The sequence below is a fragment of the Pseudorca crassidens genome, chromosome X (genome assembly GCF_039906515.1).
Source record: "Pseudorca crassidens isolate mPseCra1 chromosome X, mPseCra1.hap1, whole genome shotgun sequence".
Lineage (NCBI taxonomy): Eukaryota > Metazoa > Chordata > Mammalia > Artiodactyla > Delphinidae > Pseudorca > Pseudorca crassidens.
The window spans coordinates 47203609-47220797 of NC_090317.1; the positions used below are offsets into that span (position 1 = coordinate 47203609).

General features: G+C 37.4%; 1 long non-coding RNA gene across 1 annotated transcript in view; it reads left to right on the forward strand.

Annotated features, from left to right (window-relative positions):
• LOC137216914 (uncharacterized) overlaps positions 1–15623 on the forward strand; it is a 28340-nt gene extending 12717 nt beyond the window's left edge. The window contains exons 2-3 of the long non-coding RNA XR_010939886.1: positions 14137–14245; positions 15500–15623. This is a non-coding gene — a long non-coding RNA (uncharacterized lncRNA). The remainder of the gene's footprint in view (positions 1–14136; positions 14246–15499) is intronic.
• The last annotated feature ends 1566 nt before the right edge of the window (positions 15624–17189 follow it).

The following is a 17189-nucleotide window of genomic DNA, read 5'->3' on the forward strand; positions in this document are numbered from 1 at the left end:
GTGCTTTTCTTTTTCTAATATAGGAATTTAAAGGTATAAATTTCCTTCTAAATGCCACTTTTGCTGCAGCCCATAAATGTTGATAGGTTGTGCTTTTATTTTCAGTCAGATCAAAATGCACTCTAATTTCTCTTACAATTTCTTCTTTGACTCATGGGTTCTTTGGAAATATATTGCTTAGTTTCAAATATTCGTGAATTTCCAGTATTTCTTTCTGTTGTTTCTAATTTCAATTTTTTAGGGGTCTGTAATCATATGTTGTGTGATTTAAATTATTTTTAAATTTTAAATTATTAAAAATAACTTAATAATTTATTTTTAATTTATAATTTAAATTATTATTTTAAATTAATAATTTAAATTATTTTTTAAAACTTACTGTCTTGTTTTATGGCATATCATAGGGTCTATTCTGAAGAATATTCCATGCATGCTTGAGAAAAGCATGTATTCTTATATTATTAGGTGGAATATTTGATAGATGACTGATAGGTCGAATTGGTTGACAGTGTTATGTCTTCTGTGCCCTTGCTCATTTTCTATGTATTGTTCTATCAATTATTCAGAGTGAAGCATTAAAACCTCCAACTTTTATTTTTTGATTTTCTATCTCTCCCTTCAGTTCTTTCAGTTTAAGATTTATGTATTGTAGGGGTCTATTGTTTGGGGCACATATGTTTATAACTATTATCTCTTACTTCTAATTTGACTCTTTCATTGCTATAAAATGTCATTTGATTTCAGCAAAAACTTTTTGTCTTAAAATCCATTTTGTCTTATATATACACTTAAATTTTTCTTTCCATTTATTTTTGTATGACATATTCTCCACGTTTTTACTTTGAAACTGTGTCTTTGAATCTAAAATGTCTCTCTTGCACATAACATATAATTGGATCATATTTTTAATCCATTCTTCTAATCTCAATCTTTTGATTGGAGTGTCTAATCCATTTACATTTAATGTAGTTATTTTTAAGGCGGGATCATGTCTGCCAATTTGCTATTTGTTTTTTGTATGTCTTATGTTCTTTTTTCTATGTCCTCAGTTACTGCCTTCTTTTGTGTTAAGCAGGAATTTTCTAGTGTACTATTTTATTTCCCATGTAATCCCTCTTACTATCTCTTAAAAATTATTTTCTTACTGGTAGCATTGGGAATTACAATTAGAATGAACTTAAAACAATTTATTTCTTATTAATAGTAACTTGATTTCAATAGCATACAGAAATGTTGATCTAATGTAGCTCCATTCCCTCCCTTTTTTTAGTGTCATTGTCATACACATTACATCTCTATACATTATAAGCCCAAAAGGTAGTTTCATAATTACTATTTCATGCAGCTGTTTTTTTTGTTTGTTTGTTTGTTTTGAGGTATGCAGGCCTCTCACTGTTGTGGCCTCTCCTGTTGCAGAGCACAGGCTCCAGACGCGCAGGCTCAGTGGCCATGGCTCATGGGCCCAGCTGCTCCGTGGCATGCTCCTCCCGGACTGGGGCACGAGCCCGTGTCCCCTGCATCGGCAGGCGTACTCTCAACCACTGCACTACCAGGGAAGCCCTGTGCAGCTGTTTTTTTTAAAAATCACAATAGGAGAAGAAAAAACACAAAAGTACATTCATACTGTTTTTATCTTTATATTTCCCTAGGTAGCTGTGTTTTATTGGTGCTTTTTATTCCTTTGTGTGAATTTGAGTTTCCATTTAGTGTCATTTTTGTTCATTCTGAAGGGGTCTCTTTAGCATTTCTTGTAGGGTAGGTCTGGTAGTGAAAAATTATGGTAGTGAAAAAAATTTATTTATCTGGGAATGTCTTAACTTATCCTTTATCTTTGAGGGGTAGTTTTGCTGTATATAGAACTCTTGGATGAGAGTTGTGTTCTTTCATCACCTTGAATACATCCCACTGCATTCTGGTCTCCATGGTTTCTGATAAGATATCAACTGTTAATCTTATTGAGGATCCCTGGCACAAAATGAGTCACTTATCTCTTGCTGCTTTCAAGAATCTCTTTTTGCCTTTTGACAGTTTATGATATGTTTACTTGTAAATTTCTTTGAAATTATTGTATTTGGAATCATTGGGATTCTGGTATGTGTAAATTAAAGATTTTCATAAATTTGGGGATGTTTTCAGCCATTAATCCTTCAAATATTTTTTTCTGCTCTTTTCTCTGTCTCTTGTCTTGGGATTCCCGCTGTGAGTATGGTGGTACACTTGATGTTTTCCCACAGGTTTCTGAGGCTCTGTTTATTTTTCTTCAACAGTTTTTCTTTCTCTACCTCCTACTGTATTACCTATTTTTACCTACTTTCAAGTTTGCTGATTCTTTCTTCTGCCATTTCAAATCTGTTTTTGAGCCAGTCTAGTGAATGTTTCATTTCCATTATTATACATTTCAACTCCAGAATTTCTATTTTATTTATTATCTTAAATTCTATCTGTTTAAAAAAATTTAGCTTCTGCATAGGCTTTCTTATTCAGATGGTCTCTGCTGTCCAGTGCTGAGGAGCCCTGCATCCCCATTGCTTTGTACCCCAAGGGGTATTTGGGAGTGCCCCTGTTTGTGATCTTTTTACAACTCTGTCTTTCATCATGGTTGCTTCAGGGAAGGTGGAGAAAGTGGGGTGACACAGACCCCCGTAAGAACAACAACAACAACTCCACCACAGGCTCCTTACAACACCCAGTGACCATAGCTACAGCCTCTTCTGGGTGACCACCTCACCTGAGACGACCTCAGCTCTGTGAGCACAGTGACTCTGAACTGAGACCCACAGCACCTACTTCAATTTCTATCATTTTTATTGATATTCTCCATTTGATTAGATATGCTTCTCATATTTTAATTCTTTATATATGATTTATTTGTTCTTTGAACATATTTATAGTGCATAATTTAAAGTAATGGTCTAGTAAGTCCAACATCTGGGCACCCTCAGTAACAGTTTCTACGGACTGCTCTTTCTACCTGTATATGGTCCATACTTTCTTATTTCTTGTGTATCTCATAATTCCTTGTCAAGGACTGGACATTTTATGTAATATAATGTGGTAATTTTGTAGGTCATAGCTCCTTCCCCACCCATGTTTTTTGTTGTTGCTAGCTTTTTGCCTTTTGAGCTTTGTTTTGTTTTTCCTTTTTTGTTATTTGGTGTTATTTGTTTCTTCAGTAACTTTTCTGGATTAAATCTCTGAAGTCTGTATCCCCTGCAGTCTGAGATCACTGAGGTCTCTGTTCTGTTATGTAAGTGGTTAGCTAATGATTGATGAGGAATTTCCTTGAATGCCTTGAACCAATAAGTTGCATACACATTGCTGAGCAGTGATGTGTGTGTGTGTGCATGTGTGTGTGCATGTGTGTATGTCTTCAACACTCTAGCAGACAATTTACAACATTGCGTTAACATCACTTATAAGGTTGCAAGGACAGTCAGGGGTGAGATGTTTGTGAGGGTCTTCTCAGGTCTTTCCTGAACATGTACATGCCCCTGCCCCTTTGCATAGCTTTTTAGATCCCCAGGGATATGTCAGAGTTTTTCAAGCCCCAATAGACTTCTTTTTCCCAGATCTTCCTTTTAAAAGTTTGGAGGGGCCTCCTTTTGCCCTAACTAATAGCATGACCTTAGGGAGCTGCAACAGTGAAAACTACACCTAGTTCTCTTCAAGAAACACCCTGAGAATAGAGATTTTTCCCTTGGATAAAGCTCTGAGTCAGATCAAATAATAAGAACACCCTGTGAACAGGGCTCTTACAAGGAACTGCCAAACAGGACAAATGGTGGCAATTTTCAGGGGATGGGACTTTTCACAACTTTTCCAAACGTAGTCTTCCTCCCCCAGTAGCTTAAAAACTACTGTTTTCACAGCTATCATAGAACTGGGGGGAGGGAGATGTGAGTAGGCCAAGTTAAAAATGCCAGTAATCCTGCTGTTTTTAACTGAGGTTCAGTAGTTTTTCTCGAATAAACTCCCTTCAGATTGTTGTAAGACTTTGGTTAATTTCTTGAATCCTGAACATGTTGATTTTTGTAATTCTGTCAGTATTTTTAAGTCTTTTATGGAGCAGTAGTTTTAGAGAGATCCTCACACTATAATTCTGAACGTCAGGCCTCTCAGCTGGATTTTTTAAGCCAAAGTATGATATTTTGTATTTTTTCCATCTTGTTACATTCATCTCATATTTCCAGACTATTGAATTAGTTTTACGTGTTGCTTGCATAATATATTAACTCATCCAATCATATCCCAAGTGTACGAATCTTTAATTAAATTATTTGATTTACCTTAGGAAGTTTTAGATTGTCAAGATCCTGCAGGACCCTACTGGAGACCTCTTAATGAAGAAGTTTCAGTTTTCAATTATCCATGTACTTTTCAAATTTGCTCTTTTTTTACGCCTCCTGTCCTCACTCCTGCTATTCAAGGAAACATATCTAAATGTATATTGTATACAATTTCAGCTGGACAAAATTTCATTTCATTTCATTAATATATATTTCATTTATTAATATTAATATTCTTCAGTTTATAACCTCATATGTATATTGGAGTTGTACTTTTACACACTTAACCTATGCATACGCAATTATATACACATTTGTTACAGAGCTGGACTTAGAGAATAGAGACTTTAAATAGAATGAACAATTCTGCTTGCTATTCCACTCAATGAGCATATGCCTTGGAGTGATTGTGAGATGGTACATATGACTCTGCTGTCCTCTCAGTTAGTCTAAGTTTCAACATACTTCTTATAATGCAAACATCCTGCCATGTTCAGTGTGTTTCTTATTTTTTAAGATATGTATTTTTCATGCAATATGGCCCCTGAATACAATCCAACTATTTCATCTGGTGCTCAGTGGAAGAAACAGCAATCTGTTCCAACACAAGAAGGAAATAGCTATGTTGGACTCACTGAGAGTTGGTATGTAGCTCTCAAACATTGTACTTCCTTAGAATAATTATAGCTATATTCTATTTATGCCTCATGAGCTAACTTTATAATCCATTTCCACATTCTCCACCCAGATGTGTCTATGCCATATAGCAAACGTGGATCATTCCAGGGAAATTTTGCCATGAACAGTGGCAATTGCCTCCATTTTTTACTTTATTTCTCAGTTTATCCCTTAATGTTGGTGAGAAAATACAAGCCACACAACAGACATAGCAGGAATTCTGTCTTGTAAGAATTGAGTTTATCTCTTTTTCATCAGTGTGTTGCTCTTTCCTGGAGTTACATGAGATATTGGCCTCCTAGCTCAGTTTTACTAGACATACCCAAGTCTTTCCAGTACTCTACCATCAAATTGCAAAGTCATTATGGTGGACACTCAATAGAGGTTAATTATAAACTAATAACTAGCTGAATAAAAGCTGATCTCTGTATACTACAGCATTATTTGACAACCCAGAAGCAGAGTTGAATCTGTGAAATGACCTTGATGCTAGCAAGTTAGTGATAATCATGCTGTCTAATAAGATTTCCATTTCTTGTTAAAAAGCTAAAGGTAGACAGGTCTACAATTTCTAAAGAATAAGTTACCAAGAGTTGCATTTTCTGGAGATTTACTTATGGAAATGAAATAAGTTTGTTGAGTAAGATAATTTCCTTTTATATTTTTATAGCTTTATTGCTTGAGAGTATTTGGTACCTTTAAAAAAAACTCCAAGAGGTTGTAATTTTTTTCTTTCTCTGTTGGATAGTAGTTTTAGATTATGCTATTCAGATGGGCCAGCTCAGAATTACCTAGAAAACTGACCAGCCTCATCACACCTCCACTAGTTTCTGAGATATCACTAGATGATTCTGATACAAACTACAGTGTGAACAGGTAGCTGAAGATAATTCTAATATAAACTGGAGTTTGAAAACCACTGCTCTAAGCATTGTGGACATCTCAGAATGTAAAGTTGATTTGTTGAGTAAACAGTGAGAAAGATCCCCCACACTCCACCACGTCTTGTTATTCTTTACTTTGTTAACAATGGAAGTTTATTTTTCTATTTTAAAAAAAAAGTTTGTATTTTTGCCATTTCATGTTTAGATCAGTTTAGCCTCCTTATTAGTGACCAAACAATACTCTTTCATCACCCTGTAGTAAGGCTCACAGAGCCTGCTCAATGGGAAAGCTCCACCTTTGCATAAGAATCCTGACACTTGATTTCCTGGTTGTGGTTAAGAATAGTTCCATCTGAACTTGATTCAGGGGAGGATTGTGTGCTGGCTTCAGGGCCACTGATTGATTTCAGAAATGTATGGTTTGCTTTCTAAAAGGAGTTGGCTGCCACTGTGTTTATGAGTAACTTTATTTTAACATGAAGAGGAACTGGAGAAGGAATTGTTTTTATAGATTTTGTTCTACTAGCCCTTTTATCTCCATCAGCTCTTTAGAGCATCAGTGCAACCCTATCACCATTGGAGGGAAATGTTCATTCCACTAGAGACTTGTCTATGTGTGAGAAGTTAACTTTCTCTGTTAGAGGGTTACTGATGGGTCACCAAATGCCTTAGGTGAAACATGTTTGTGACTTTTAGGTAAGTTTTCATGATTCTGTACACTGCTGTTCAACCTGCAAATGTCTCTTTCAAATGCAAAATGGATACATGTTACAGTATAGGCAATGAGGCGATTTCTTTATTAGAAATTTAGTCCATCTGTTGTGCTAGTGTTTAGAGGAACAAAAATGCATCACAGAATTCTAACACTCAAAGATATATTGGGAAATTTGTTTCCCAGCTTTCTTAGGTGCCCCTGAAACAAACTTTTACTGATAACTGTACACACACATTTACTTATTTCTTCTCTTTTTCCCTCTCCATACCTCTCAATCCTTTTTGTCTTCAGCCCATTCTTTTCTATTTTCTTTCTTCCTTGCCTGACTGAGGTCTACCACTGTTATCTAATAAAATCCAAAAACATTACATATGTAATACTTAGTCTAGTTCATTTATCTGCATAGAAAACCACATAAGCCTTTTACAAATACACTGAGGTGTAGAAAGAACTACTCAGGCTATTAGCACAAAGAAACTTGTTTATAAATTATGGTTATACAAGTAGCAATGTGACCGAAGACATTGGTTCTCAGCCTATCACACTCTCATTTTTTTCATGTGTAAAATAGGATTTAGGATTTCTGCATCACAGCATTAAACGTACCACTGTTCACAACAGGCATTCAGTAAAAGCTGCCCTTAAAACTGATTAATTCTTGGAAGAATTAATTACTTAGCTCTCTACATGAGATCATTCTTTATAAAACTGGGAGTAGAATTGAAGTTATAAAATATCTTCTGTGCTTGGTATGGATTAAACACAATATCACAGGCACAGTGTCATGTGATGTGTGACATTTATTATATGTTCATTGAATGCATTTTATACAGATTAACAGAAAAATGTTAGTGGTAATGAGATCATTCATTCTGAATTATCCAAGATAGACTATTTGAAATGAGGACTGTAACCATATCTCCTGAAAAAAGTCACATAAAGTAAAACATATTTGTGTACTAGCTATATTTCCTGGAAGTAAACTAAAACATTTTTTATTTGATCTCTAGGCCTGATTTTAGATTGGAACATGTGATCACCTTAGTTCCTGAGAATTGTGTAAAATGGCAGAATAATTTGCTGAGGGCTTTCTTGCCTGCCACAGCAATATTCAAGCCCCAGAGGCAAAAAAATGGTATAAAACAGGGGTCCCCATCTCCCGGGCCGCAGACCCATATGGATCCGTGTTCTGTTAGGAACCAGGCCGCACAGCAGGAGGTGAGCAACTGGTAAGCGAGCAAAGCTTCATCTGCTGCTCCCCATCACTGGCATTACAGCCTGAACCATCCCCCCACTACCATCCGTGGAAAAATTCTTTTCCAAAAAACTGGGCCCTGGTGCCAAAAATGTTGGGGACTGCTGGTACAAAGGATAGTGAGCTGGAGGTTAACCTCAAGGAAGAGGTCTGATAACCAATCCACTGTGGATACACCTCCAGAGGCCCATTCTGAAAACTGAAAGCTAAGTGCCTCTAAATGAGCCTTCTTCACTGGTATTTAACAGTAGAGTTTCTGGGAAGGCAAAATCTTTTTTGATTAATGAAGATATTTTGTTTGTTAAGTATAATTAAATGCTGTGCACTTGACAATAAACATTTAAAGCTGTGCTATGTCATTTGATGGCCAGAGTATTGATTTAAAGAAAATTAGAGCAACTTGGAGCTGGAATGAATACACTGCCACTTATCTCTCCTTTCTTTCTTCCCCTTTAATTCTCTACCTCATTGACTACCATGTTGGATATATAGAGCAGAGAGAGCAAATATATCAGCTCTGTGACATTCTAATGAGAAGCAGTTAATATCTGTATGGGAACATGAGTCAAGGAGGAGACCCATGATACTATGTGAGCCTGAGAAAGGCTCCATATACCATGGACCACTGGGACAAAAGCAAAAGACAGCAATACGTTTTGAAGATTTTTTTTAATTTAATAAAATATGAACATTACCTATTAAAATAAAGCTATTTTAAATTAGAAGTTTCATATATGTTTCTTTTGCTTTATAGCATCTGTGTTTACAACTGAAATGTTACCTAGTTAGTCAAGGATGAGGCCATATATGATTAAGCTCTTATGAGGTCAAATAAAATAACCTACCTGAATTACAAGAATTTGTGATACTGTTATGAAAACCCAGATACCTGTAACCAATTCTATATATTCAGCTGAATAAAAAACAAAATGAAAAGGTAAAACCAAACTTGTGAAGTAAGCATACTCGTATTATGAAGATAGCAATGAAAATGAAGTAGATAAATAACATGAATGCCTTAAACATACAGTGTGTATTTTATTATTTCTTTTTCAAGTTAGAGAAAGTTATGAAGGCAAAGGAGCAAAAATTACATTGTTCTTTATCCATTAGTTTGCAGGAAGAGAAAGACCCCTGTTTTTATTTGACCTTATATTGATTTAGTTCTTCACATAGAAGTTCAAAACCTCTCCTCCCTCCTTTTTTTTCCCCAAAGAAGATTTTTTCTGGCAATCTTATTTTCTCAGCAAAGTTTTATTTCAAAGGAAAAAAAATCCCTGATGATCACAATGGATGACAGAGGATGCCTTCTCCTTTTTCTTTGGGGGGAAATATAATCTATTTGCAAAATAATTGGGAAGTTCAAGCAAAAGGTAAATTTGTCCTGGACAGGAGAGAAAATATAAAAAGCTACTACAGAAAAGAATTATATTATACCAAAGGAGAAAAAAGAATCTAAGAATTCTTAATAGGTCTATATTTTTTCTCATAAATGCTTTTGACTTATAGTAAGACTATATCAGCCATATATCTAGAATATGTGCAAAAAAATGCTGGATTCATCAATACCTCCTGAAGTATCATATCTATATTTCAATATCAGATTGATACCTGGGTGATACTTCAAAAGTTTGTTATATCTGGCAACAATAAACCATAGTTGAATGAAGGAGATTGAAATCAGATTTCCAGTTCAGCTGAAATGATTGTGCTTTCTGTATCCTTATTACAGGAAAACATGAACATGGAACTATCTTCACAAATATACAAACAAAACAAAACAAAACAAAAACCTAGTGACTGAAAACCATCAGGTTGACAAACCACTGATAGATATAATCACAGTACTATCTACAAACCAGCTATGAGCTCAATTAACCTGGATGTTTATTGTAGGCCTTCCTGCTTCTTATCTGGTTCTTTATAAATCCTTGTGATTACTGCCCCTGTTAAATACTAGAGATGTAATAGAAAGGGCCCAAATACAGTTCACAAGCATTTATCCATTCAAAAAATATAATTGACCACCGGCTAAGTAACAAGCACTATACTAACTGGATGCAAGGGAAAACAAAAAAAATGGAAAGAAGGAAGGAAAAGGGAGAGGGAGAGGAAGAAGGAGGGAAGGAGGTAGAAAAGAAGGAAGAAAGAAAGAAGGGCAGGGAGGAAGGGAGAGAAAGAAAGGTAAAACTCCTGCCCTCATGAAGTTTGCAGGTTAATGGGAGTGATAAATAACAATAGATAATAATACATTCAAATTAGCAAATGTGATAAATGCTAAAAGTAAGAGGTATATCATGTGATGAAAGCATACAATAGGAAAATGTGATTTTAAGGAATTTAAGAAGACTTCCCTTATGTGACAATTGAGCAAAGACATAAAACGTCAACAGTTGAAAGATAGAGAAGAGTGTTTCTGGGATTTGTTTCTATTCTGTATACCAGTCTGCATTCCTATCCTTGCAAACTGGCATGAACCAGGGAAGAACCAAAATGATTTGGTTCTTTACCCATCTGTTCTGAAGTGTCTTTCAGAGCCAGAAGCAGCCCTGAACTGCCTGCATTGACATCCTTTCCTCTGTGTCACTCTCAGTAATTCCCCCAAGGTCTAGAAAGACACCTTCCAAAAGGAGTTTACTCCTGATCCAAAATGTACCCATCCTCATGCAATGATTTGCCAGTGAAGGAGAAAAAGAAAGAAAGGAAGAAGCCTTTTATAATTCATTTATCCTTCTCATCAAAAGGTGATAATCTTTGACATGTAAAATAGGTCTTGCTTTCAAGTTTTGAGTTTAGTTCTCTCTCTCCTTGCATTACTAAGATACAACCTCACTAAAATCCTTACTTTTCTTGACAGTCTAGCCCTACAATACCACCATCATATATTTGGTTCACAGAAGCACAAATATAAAAATAATTAAGTCAACAAATATATTTTTGAACTCAATTATTTACATAAATGAGGCATAAAATTACGTTTCTCCTGAAACATTTAAATATTTGCTTTGTTATGTCCAAAGACATTTGATTTCTTTTTCCCTATGAGTATTTATGTGATATAACCCAGGTTGGATTATTTTGGTCAATAGATAATATTATACCAGTATTATTTTTAAGAGCTTCATTTTGTTTTGTTATTAATTTTTTAAAAAGACTTTTCAGTTGCAGAAACAAAGATTACATGAAGTGAGCTATAATTTTTCCAAAAGATCGTAATTTTATACTCTTTTGAGTCTTAAAGATGTACATTTGAAAACAAGATTGAGAATGGGACTTCAATCGTCAGTTTCTTAAATAGTCAAATATGTAATTAATAAATGTCTACATTTAAAAATTTGTCTAGTTTATTAAGTAATTCTTTCATCAAGATCTAACCCTTCTTAATTTAGTATTCTGCCATTCATTTCCCTACTAGGCCTGTCAAAGACTCAATTCTTTATTTCCTTCATTCAGTATGCATTAAATACTCTTACTTATGTTCTGTGTATAATGTATCTTGCTTTGACTATTTAACTGTATGTAATTTAGGTGGTCTTATACATTTGTTAATTTTTTTCTCTTTTCTGTGACTTTCCCATTTGTATTTTATTTCCTTACATAGATTTTTAACCAAATAAATGTTCTTTTCTTGCCTTTTTTTTATTTGCCCTATTTTTAAAAAAATATTCAGAATCCTCTGACATTTAGAGGCATATTATTATGTGAAAATTGTCACTTCAATCATATGTTGATTTATGATGGCAAATATTAAAGTAATATGAATATAAAATACAGGCATAGGTTTAAGTAAATGATGGAATCTTTACATATTAGGTCATCATGTAGCAGTTAAAATGATAATTGCAAAGTGTTTATAAAAACAGTGTGGATGCTTATGCCATAGTGATAAGCAGAAAAGACAAGTTATGTTATTTGATATACAATATTATGGACTTGTAGAAACGAATTAACAAAAGAACACTGTGTAGAAAAAATGCAGGAAATAAGTGAAAGGAACAGTGATTATTTCTGGAGAGTGGGACTATGTAGGTGACTTTTTTCTGTTTTTCCATATTTTCCAACTTCAGAAAATAAACACATTTTTAATGAAAGTTAATATTTTACTGCTTTCTCTAAATATGGACTTTACTCATCAAAGCTTTAGAAATACAGATTTAAAATGACAAATTTTTATCTTTACCATAGAGAATCTGGCTTCTATGCCAGACTCCTGATATTTATGTCCCTGTATAATCACTTCCCCTTGAAAGTGTGCTGGACCAAATGAGTTGCATCTAATAAATAGGATACAGCAAACAAGAGGGGATGTCACATCCAAGATTAGTTTAGAAAAACTAGGGTTTCTGACTTACTCATGCTCTCTCTCTGGCTTTCTCTTCTTGCTCAGTCTGATAAGAACAGCTCTGTTGGAAGAGCTTTCACAGCAAGCCACTGAGGGTGGCCTCCTACTGATAACCAGTGAGGGAACAAAGCAATCAGTTGAATGTATTTTAAGAAGCTGAACCCTGACAACAACCACATAAGCTGGGTGGTACGTAGATGGGTGTTCATTACACTATTTTCGATACTAGTCTGTACAACATTCAGTGTAAAGTATTTTGATATAAAAATTCAAAAACTAAGTCTAAAATGTTTGAAGAGGTAAAAGCTTGTTATAAATTCATGGCTCAACATAACCTTATTCTTATCTTTAGGGTTTATTATAATATTCTTTTCTAACACTCAAACTTATTTTGCAGAGATAATTATTGGGTTGATATTTTTTATACAACTTAAGACCACTAGACAATTAAAATCCTTGTGGTTTTTCACAGTTGTCAACAGTGAAAATTTAAGTTTAGATGTCAGTTCTTGTGACCGCCTTCTTTCTCTATAAACTTTGCCTGGCTCATGGCCTCACTTCTTTCATGTGTCTGTTCCACACAGATCTCTTCTCTTACCATAATATCTAAAAGAGCAAGCCTATAATGGCCTATAATGTTCTATTTCCTTACTCTACTTCTTATTCTTTGTAGCAAATTAGAATGTATATTTGTTTATTTTGGATTTTCCATAATTAGAATGTAAGTTCTATGGTAGTAGACTGTTGTGTTAACCACTGTATGGCTAACACTTAGGAGAGTTCTGGGCATATATTAAGTACTAAATCAATACTTCATCAATGAATGAATTAATGAAAAATGAACAAAGGACTCTTTAAAATCATTTTACACAGATGTCAGATTTATTAAAGTCATTTGTTAGTTTTCACATGATAAAAAGTGGGACAGGGGGCTTCCCTGGTGGCGCAGTGGTTGAAAGTCCGCCTGCTGATGCAGGGGACACAGGTTCGTGCCCTGGTCCGGGAAGATCCCACATGCTGTGGAGCAGCTGCGCCTGTGAGCCATGGCCGCTGAGCCTGCGCGTCTGGAGCCTGTGCTCCGCAACGGGAGAAGCCAAAACAGTGAGAGGCCCGCGTACCACAAAAAACAAACAAAAAAAAAGTGGGACAGAAAGATAAGACTGAAAGTGCAAAAAATAGAAATCATGTCTCTTTGTATGGATATAAACACGTACGCACACATGCAAATCCATGTTTGTCTATCTGTGTTTATACTTCTATAAAGTGTGTGTATATGTACATGTAATACCTATATACACATATTTTTTTTCAGTCAGGAGGACATGGACTTCTTTCTATTCTGAAGAGAAAAAAAACCTTAACAACATATATCTAGATTGTAACTGCTTCATCACTTGAAATTTAAACTATCTGACTTTCTAGAAAGTTGGGAACTTTTCTTTTTCTGTTTTATTTTTTGATGTGGACCATTGTTTTAAAGACTTTATTGAATTTGTTACAATATTGTTTATGTTTTATGTTTTGGTTTTCTGGCCCTGAGGCATGTGGGATTTTAGCTCGCTGACCAGGGATCGAAACTGCACCCCCTGCATTGGAAAGCCAAGCCTTAACCACCTGACCACCAGGGAAGTCCCTAGAAAGGCAGGAACTTTTCAAAGTTTACCTGAGCAATATATATCTTATTATACATTAAAACAGAACCTATTTGAACAACTAGAATTTTTTGACAATGGCTTCCAAATTATTTAATTAAATTATTAATAATAGTTATTATAATAACTTGTAGAGAAACATTTCTGTGCTTAAAAATAATCTGAATATTTTATAGGCTCTTCATTCTTTTCAATTTATTTTTATATTATTTGTATTATGATATAAATTATACCTGAAAGCATTCTTGTTTAAGATTTAAACAAAGCAGGAAGGTGGGCCAAGATTTTGACATAAGAAGACCCTTATCTTACCTCCTTCCACAGGTGCTCCAAGTCCACAGCTACATATGGATTCATTCCCACTGAAGAAGAACTGAAAACTAGCTGAACAGCTTTGTCCATGACAAGGGAAAAAAGAACCACATCTAGACAGGTAGGAAAGGCAGAGATGCAGTCTCACCAAAATCCCCACCTCCGGCACGTCAACACATAATAGGGAGGGATTTCATGGGCCTGGAGCCTCTCCCTGAAAAGCAAGGGATTTGTACCCCACATCAGTCACCCTAGCCCTTGGGACCTGCACCAGAGTGACAAGACCCTAAAAATGTATGGCTATGGAAACGAACAGTGCTTATATCCAGGGGACCCAGGGATCCATGGGGATCTAATACTCCTTTTGAGGGGCTCACACGCAGCTTCACTCTTTGCATGAACCATTGCAAAGACAGCAGTTTGAGAGGGACTGTATTACATTTGAAGAAGATTCAGTTGCTAATCTTAAAATGTCTGCCAGAGGGAAAGGGATTAGTTGGGATTTTCATCAGAGACAAAGGCCCTGAAAAGTGCCACTGTTGGCATTCTACCTTGCTAGCACAGGCCAGTGTACATTGATACAATCTCACGAAACCCGAAGGCAAGCCCCATCCCCAATGCTCTGCCCCAGGCTTCCCTAAAATCACAGGTGTGCCCAGTCCCCAGCTCTACTTACCGGAATTGCTAAAACCACAGGCATGACCCCTGCCCCCAGCATTCCTTCCAGGCCTCACTGAAGTCATGGGCATGCCCTGCCCCCATGTCTCCCTTTTGGTGTCGCTAAAACCATGGCCGTCCCTGTCTTCTTTTGCAACCTGCCTAAAGCCAATCGGTAAGCACAGTCCACATAGGAGATGTCACTTGATTGTCTGGCTCTGGTGGCCAAAGGGGCTTGTGATTCTGGGCCCCAGAGGACTAAAACAATCAGAATGACAGTTCTGGGCAGGATACCACACACAGGGCACTACGGAGACAGCAGACTGAAACACACTCCCAGTCTGCATGTGAAAAATACCCATTTAATTGTCCTTGAGCTTCAACCTGAGGCACAGGCTTCAGATTTGCCACACATCTATACACTACAGAGATGTTCTCAGGGAACAGAGGCAGGGAAACACCATCTGTGAGCCCTCACTCGACATTGCCACAGCTTACTGGTACCTCCCAGAAAGGAACTTATATGCTCATCTAAAGCCCAAATTTTTGCAATTGTCAGCCAAGGGATGCCTCCAGATCCCCTGGTCTGGAAGTTAGCAGGACCTACGATTGTAGTACCACAGGACCATATATATTTGCATAATTTAAAAGCTGCTGCCTGGGGATCTGGCTTCCAATCAGCCTGAATCTAGGTGCTGACAGAGATTATTCCTTTTAGAACACTGACAGATATTCGCACACCCGCAACAAGGAGACCCATCAAGAACAAATCAAGGGGGACGAGGGGAAGATGGCAGAAGAGTAAGAAGCGAAGATCAGCTTCCTCCCCACAGATACACCAGAAATACATCTACACGTGGAACAACTCCTACAGAACACCTACTGAACGCTGGCAGAAGACCTCAGACATCCCAAAAGGCAAGAAACTCCCCACGTTCTGGGGTAGGGCAAAAGAAAAAAGAATAAACAGAGACAAAAGGATACGGGACCTGCACCAGTTGGAGGGAGATGTGAAGGAAGAAAGGTTTCCACACACTAGAAGCCCCTTCACGGGCAGAGACTTGGGTGGCAGAGGGGGGGAGCTTCGGAGCCGTGGAGGAGAGCACAGCAACAGGGGTGCGGAGGGCAAAGCGGAGAGATTCCCGCACAGAGTATCGGTGCCGACTGGCACTCACCAGCCCGAGATGCTTCTCTGTTCACCCGCCGGAGCAGGCGGGGCTGGGAGCTGAGGCTCAGGCTTCAGTCACAGTGCAAGGAGAGGACTGGGGTTGCTGCGTGAACACAGCCTGAAGGGGTTAGTGCACCACGGCTAGCCGGGAGGGAGTTCGGGAAAAAGTCTGGACCTGCCAAAGAGGCAAGAGACTTTTTCTTCCCTCTTTGTTTCCTGGTGCGTGAGGAGAGGAGATTAACAGCGCTGCTTGAAGGAGCTCCAGAGACAGGCGCGAGCCGCAGCTAATAGCGCAGACCCCAGAGACGGGCATGAGATGCTAAGGCTGCTGCTGCCGCCACCAAGAACACTGTGTGCGAAAACAGGTCACTATCCACACCCCCCTTCCAGGGAGCCTGTGCAGCCCGCCACTGCCGGGGTCCCGGGATCCAGGGACAACTTCCCCGGGAGAACGCACGGCGTGCCTCAGGCTGGTGCAACGTCACGCAGGCCTCTGCCGCTGCAGGCTCGCCCTGCACTCGTGGCCCTCCCTCCCCCTGGCCTGAATGAGCCAGAGTCCCCGAAGCAGCTGCTCCTTTAACCCCGTCCTCTCTGAGCGAAGAACAGACGCCCTCCTGCGACCTACACGCAGAGGCGGGGCCAAAGCCAAAGCTGAGCCTCTGGGAGCTGTGAGAACAAAGAAGAGAAAGGGAAATCTCCCCCAGCAGCCTCAGAAGCAGCAGATTAAAGCTCCACAATCAACTTGATGTACCCTGCATCTGTGGAATACATGAATAGAAAACGAATTATCCCAAACTGAGGAGGTAGATGTTGAGAGCAAGATTTATGATTTGTTCCCCTTTTCCTCTTTTTGTAAATGTGTATGTGTATGCTTCTGTGTGAGATTTTGTCTGTATAGCTTTGTTTCCACCATTTGTCCCAGGGTTCTATCTGTCCGAATTTTTAAAAAAAATTTTTAAATGATAATTATTTTTTAATAACTTTATTATATTTTATATTATTTTATTTTACTTTATCTTCTTTCTTTCTTTCTTTCCTTCCTTCCATCCTTCCTTCCTTCTGTCCTCCCTCCCTCCTTCCTTCCTTTTTCCCTTCTTTTTTCTTTCTTTCTTTCTTTCTTCCTTTCTTTCTTTCTTTCTTTCTTCTTCTTTCTTTCTTTCTTTCTTCTTCTACTAATTCATTCTTTCTAATTTTTGTCCCTTTTATTCTGAACCATGTGGATGAAAGGCTCTTGGTGCTG